Source organism: Mastigoproctus giganteus, chromosome 1 (assembly GCF_048544385.1).
Source record: "Mastigoproctus giganteus isolate SK-2022 chromosome 1, ASM4854438v1, whole genome shotgun sequence".
NCBI classification, from domain to species: domain Eukaryota; kingdom Metazoa; phylum Arthropoda; class Arachnida; order Uropygi; family Thelyphonidae; genus Mastigoproctus; species Mastigoproctus giganteus.
Genome location: NC_143575.1, coordinates 130650490 through 130656489, shown reverse-complemented (window position 1 = coordinate 130656489; position 6000 = coordinate 130650490). Strand labels below are relative to the sequence as shown.

Here is a 6000-nt window from a genome sequence, read left to right as displayed (position 1 = left end):
TACTGAAGGACTTTCGATAGTTTCTTCACTCCAAACAAATGTTGAAAACAAAATTATCAGCCGGAAGAAGGTGAAGAAGAAAATAAGTGATTACTGTATGTATTTTTCTTAAGATAAAGTCATAATATGCATAGCACAATTGTATGTATATTCTTTACAAAAATATTGTGCAAAATCTGTATATAATTTAATTTTACATTATCTCTTGTGTATGTAATTGTATATTATTTACAAAAATATTGTTCAAAATCTGTATATATTTTAATTTAATTTTACATTAAACGTTTAACGATTTTTCTTTCATTCTTTTTTTTTTTCTCCCTCAGACTTTTGTTAGCGGACACTTCTCTCTAACGGACACATTTTCGTTCCCCATGGCTGTCCGTTAAAGGGAAGTTTCACTGTAATTGATTAATATGCCTATACAGTTCACTGAAGTCTTCTCTGCTTAACGTTGACCTGCCAAGTGATGCACTCCTGATTCAAGTCCAAGAAAAGAATAGTCAAGAGATATATTGCTGTGGTTGAAGGAGATTCTATTGTTATGGAAATGGGTAACATTTTTTGTAATTGAAATATGTGGAGCAGAACGAGATTGTGTTTGCTGGGAGCTACAATTTAGGATACAACAGACTGTCAGATTTTAAGGAGGGGGGGGTGAAGATAGCATTATTATTCGTGTGGGGACTAATGATACTAAACAAACACCACCACACCATTTGTTGGATAAATGAAGGACCATGCTGAAAAATGCCACAAGTTAGGTCAATGTTTGTGTCTGAAAATCTGCACAGACACAATAGGAGGGATCATATATTGAAATCATCATGGATTAACTCAAGACCTGAGGGAATCTGCAATGTTCTGGAGGAGGGGGGGTTAAATCATTGGGGCCAGCACTTGTAGGTAGAAGGAATCCATTTTGCCAAGACAATATTCATTTGAATGCGGGTGGTGCAACGATTTTGCCAGTATTATCGAGGATACCTTATGCATTCAGGGAAATGCTAGTTAGGGGGGGAGGCAGAAGATAATACAGATCTGCATTTATCTGATGATACTGGTCAAAGTAATGCTTGCCCCACCTAAAGAATTCTTGTTTGTTGCTGCAACAGCCAATGTTGGAAGATGTTCTGAGGGAAGCAACATTGCAAACGAGAGCTAGAAAACCAAGCCTAAATAAATTCAAGGTGTGTGTCAGGGTAGAAAACTATAGAAGAATACTTAAGTCTTAACTGTGTCTAGAGTAATGTCAGGAGTGTTGTCAATAAAATGGCTGAATTCGAACTCCTGGTTAAGAGAACTAATGCTGACACAATGGAGGCTAAAGAATTTCCAAATCGTTATTCCCAATTCCTGGATCGTGCCGGCAATCCGGAAATTAGGAATGACGAGTTCCATTATGGTATGTACAATGTATTTAGGAAAGGCAGGGAACATGGAAGGGATGGTGAGGACATACTACTTCTCAAAAGCTGTCTGAGCATAAAAAGAGCTTTTGCCAAGTCAAAGTTACTTCTGCCAGCATAGAATCCGTGTGGTGCAAGTCAGTTTAAGAAAAAATATTACAGTAGGAGTAATCTACAGACCAGAAGATTGTGAAGAGTATGCCGAGAGTCTCTACATGCAGATGGAATTGGCAAGCAAGTGAGAATGTCTTATTATGAGTGACTTGATCTGGTTATCAGCAGTGATCATTTGTGTATTAAGAATGTGCAGATAAAGGAACCACTAGGTGGCAGTGATCATAGTGTACTGATGTGGGATTTACTTAAAGATATAATTACCATCATGGGTAAAGGAAAGGGTTTTTGATTCCGTAAAGGTGAGTACAGTGGTCTCAGACAGTTTTTAAATTCTGTACAGTGGGAAGCATTCAAGGAATTAATCGTGGATGCTACTAAAAGTTTTATACCTATTAAGAAATATTGTTCAAGGTTTAGGCCTAAATGGTTATCAAATGAACCAATGAGACTCATGACAGAGAACAAAAATGCATGGGATGCATATAAATTATCAAGCGACTCAGAAGTCTATGGCAGATATAAGCTAGTCTGTAATCAGGTCACAAAGGAAGTTAGGCAGGCGAAGGCAGATTACAAGAAATCTTTGGCAAAACATGCTAAGAAAAACAGCAAGGATTTCTTTACTTATATAAACTCTAAAAGGAAGGGGATGAATCTGATTGGTCCACTTGATATTGATGGTTCGACTGTTGATGATCCTGCTCAGATAGCAAACAAACTGAATGAGTATTTTGCATCTACATTCACACATGAGGAGTTAAGGTTTGAAAATGGCAGAAGGTTATCAAATTGTAGCAGGGCGATTAATGATTTTGTAATAACTGAGAGCAAAGTGGAGGAGAAATTGTTGAAGTTAAACATAAGAAAGGCACCTGGGGTGGATGGGATCTATCCAGTTATATTAAAGGAGGCGGCACAAAACTAAGCAAGCCCTTAGCCATAATTATGAGAGCATCCTTGCACTCAAGGGAGATCCCCACGGACTGGAGATGTGCAAATGTATCCCCAATTCACAAAGGGGGATCGAAGGGTGACACGAGTAATTACAGACCAGTTAGTTTAACTTCTATTCCGGGTAAAATAATGGAGTCACTGGTTAAAGATGCATTGCAGGATCATCTAGACAAGACTGCAGCAACAATTCGGACACAGCATGGGTTTGTTAAGGAAAAGTCTTGTCTGACAAATTTGATAGGATATTATGATGTGGTTACAAAGGAACTGGATGCAAAAAATAATTTTGATATCATATATTTGGATTTCAGGAAAGCTTTTGACACTGTTGCACATGGAAGACTATTGTACAAATTGGAGCAGAATGGTATTAAGGGTAAGTTGCTACAGTGGAGAAAAGGATGGTTGAGTGGGAGAAGACAGAGGATGCTAATTAATGGGTGCTGCTCTTCGTGGACTAATGTTATTAGTGGAGTCCCACAGGGTTCGGTGTTGGGTCCTCTGTTTTGTATATTTATCAATGATATTGATGAAGGTATATCAGGCTTAGTGTCAAAGTTTGCAGATGATACAAAGGTTGGCAGGGTTGTTAATGACAGTAATGGCAGTGTGCTACTGCAACAGGATCTAGATAATTTGGGCAGATGGGCTAAGAAGTGGCAACTGAAGTTTAACCTTGACAAATGCAAAGTACTGCGCATGGGTAGAAGTAGCCCCAGAGAAACGTACCAACTGTGTGGTACTACACTTAATGTGGTAGAAAATGAAAGACCTGGGAGTAATTGTGCAGTCAGATATGAAGTTTTCTGAGCAATGCAAACAGGCTGCCAGGGCAGGTCATGGGCAGATCCCAACAAATCAACATAGCAGGGAAAAGGAGGTGATTGTCCCTCTGTATAAGGCAATGGTCAGGCCACGCCTTGAGTACTGCGTACAGGTCTGGAGGCCTCATTTTAGGAAGGATGTAGATTTGCTTGAGCGTGTACAGAGAAGGGCAACAAGATTGGTGAGGGGAATGAAGGGATCCTCTTACCAAGAGAGGCTTAAGTTCTGCAAATTGCAGTTGCTGGAGACTAGGCACCTGAACGGTGATCTAATGGGATCCTTCCACTTGTTCAGATTACGAACCTAAGGGGGCATAAATTCAAATTAAGAAAAGACAGAGGTAGAATAGATGTGCAGAAATTTGCCTTTAGCCAGCGGGTGGTTAATTGCTGGAACAAACTTCCATCTGTTGTTGTGGAAGTTGATAGGTTAAATAAATTTAAGGAGGAACTGGACAGGCATTTGGAGGGAATGGCGTGATTTTTTTTTTTTTTTTTTTTTTTTGGCTGATGCTGCATAAGCTCATACACCTGCTTTCTTGCATCACATGCCACTACTACTACTACTTCAATCTGCCGCTAATTAATTGGAACAAGTGGGAGGGAAAATCACCATGGGGAACAAAATTTTTAAATAAATTTTAAATTTTTAAATAAAATAATAAAGATTATTATTTATACCAACATGTTAAAGAAAATACCAGGGGTAAGAATATTTTATATCTCATCATTACTTACGAATCAGATAACATCACAGGGTTTAAAGTACAGGAACCATTGGCAGGTGGTGATCATAGAATCGAGTTGAAAAATGTTGCTATAGTTGAAGGTAAATGCACGGGTTTTAATTTCAGGAAAGGGAATTATGGCAGTTTAAGGTACTATAGGGCATCTGTTAATTGGGAAAATCGGAAAGGGAGGTAAATACATCAGAATCATGGAATACCTTCAAAGCAATAATCATGGAGGCCATGAATGCATACAGAAATTGAGTGGTCATAATTCCATTGTACTAGGCAATGAAGGCCGCATTTGGAATACTATGTCCAAGTATGGGGACCTCATCTAAAAAAAAAAGATATTGGGCTTCTTGAAAGGGTCCAAAGAAGTGCACTTTCATAGTGAGATTGGCAAAAGGGTGACTGTACAAGGAAAGACTTATGTGAATTACAGAGCTTGGCAACCAGGCACCTTAGAGGGAGACCTGAGAGGCTAGTAAAAATCTGAAAGGGGTTAGTAAAATGAATGAAGGTGGAATTTTCACTGTTTTAAAGAATTCTAGAACTAGGGACCAGAAATTCAAATTACAAGGGAAGAGGTTTATACTGGATTGTAGGAAGTTATCTTTTAGCAGTGAGTTGATTGCTGGAACAATTTACCTATACAGGTAGTTGAGGCTGACACTTTTGAAGAAATTCAAAGGTGAACTGGATAGTCACCTGCATGAGGAGGGAAGCACATAATTTGTATGTTTTTATCTACTTTTTTTTTTTTTTTTCTTGGTTTGTGCACAAAAGCCTGTGGCTTCCTTGCACTATATTGCTAACACTAATACATTCTGAGAATTCTTTATGTAGCACTGTACCATAATGTTGTATGGGAATATTTTCAAAACATTTGTTGAACAGGCACCAAGGTGTTCCAAGTTGATTTTCTTGTTGGCTTTCCTGGACTACACTGAATTGCAACTTGGAGAAAATGAACATTTTCTGGATAAAAAATTGGCCTTAGTTATAATTCCTCTACACAGCCCTCCTATTCAAACTGCTTGGATAAACAAAGTATCGGGGTTTTTGTAGGTACCCAATGGTTTTCTTACTGACAGGTGCATATAGGATTCATGTCACGTGCTATGGCGTATTATTGCTACTCTCTAGCAAATTCTCCACAAAATACGGAAAACCACTAGTGACTTTAAATAAAATTGTGCTGTTTAGACAAACAAAATTGCAGTTTAAACAAAAACCAAATTTTAAAACTGTGCGCTTTAAAACAAAAAAGTGTTGTGGCTTACTATTCTCTAGCAAATTTTTTGCCAAATACTGAAAACCACTAGTTGCAAGTTCTTAAGTTGAAGAATGAAGGGGTTGACTTAATCATATGTCAACTTCCTTCATTTACGGTCTTTGTTTGCATCTTGCAAAGTGATGCATTACACTAAAATCAGCATTAAGAACCACTATCTACCTTTGCTCAGTCTTTTAAAAGTTTATATGGTTTATATGCCATCACTCTCATTGGTGCTAAACATGTATATGGGAGACAGATTATATAACTGAACCATTCTTTGTTGACTGTTTAACACTGTACTGTAAACTGGTTTCTCTATAAACAATGCCTCAATATGGAAGCTCATCTGCTATAAGAAATTTATAATCTCAGAGGTTTACTTTTTTTTAGAATGTAAAAGGTAAGTTTCACGGTTTTCAATTGTCAAAGTCTAGATTAACTTGAGTTCTTTGAAAGTAAACAATTCCAACAAATCAACAAATTCCATAATGAACTGTTTTCTAATAAAGAAAATGAACAATTCTTGGATTTTAAAAGGTGAACAACAATGCATTTGTGTAAATATAATTGTAAATATATTGGTATTATTTAATTAATGAATTAAATAATACCGCGACATGAATTAAATAATACCGCGAGTGTAGTGTTATCCTTAATTATTGCTTTCCATCCTTTTTTTTGTAAAA

The 6000-nt window shown here is 37.3% G+C and overlaps 1 protein-coding gene across 2 annotated transcripts in view; it reads right to left on the bottom strand.

Annotated features, from left to right (window-relative positions):
• Nucleotides 1-6000, bottom strand: part of LOC150091138 (choline-phosphate cytidylyltransferase A-like) — a 260273-nt gene that overhangs the window by 87792 nt on the left and 166481 nt on the right. The gene's annotated exons all lie outside the window — the stretch shown is intronic.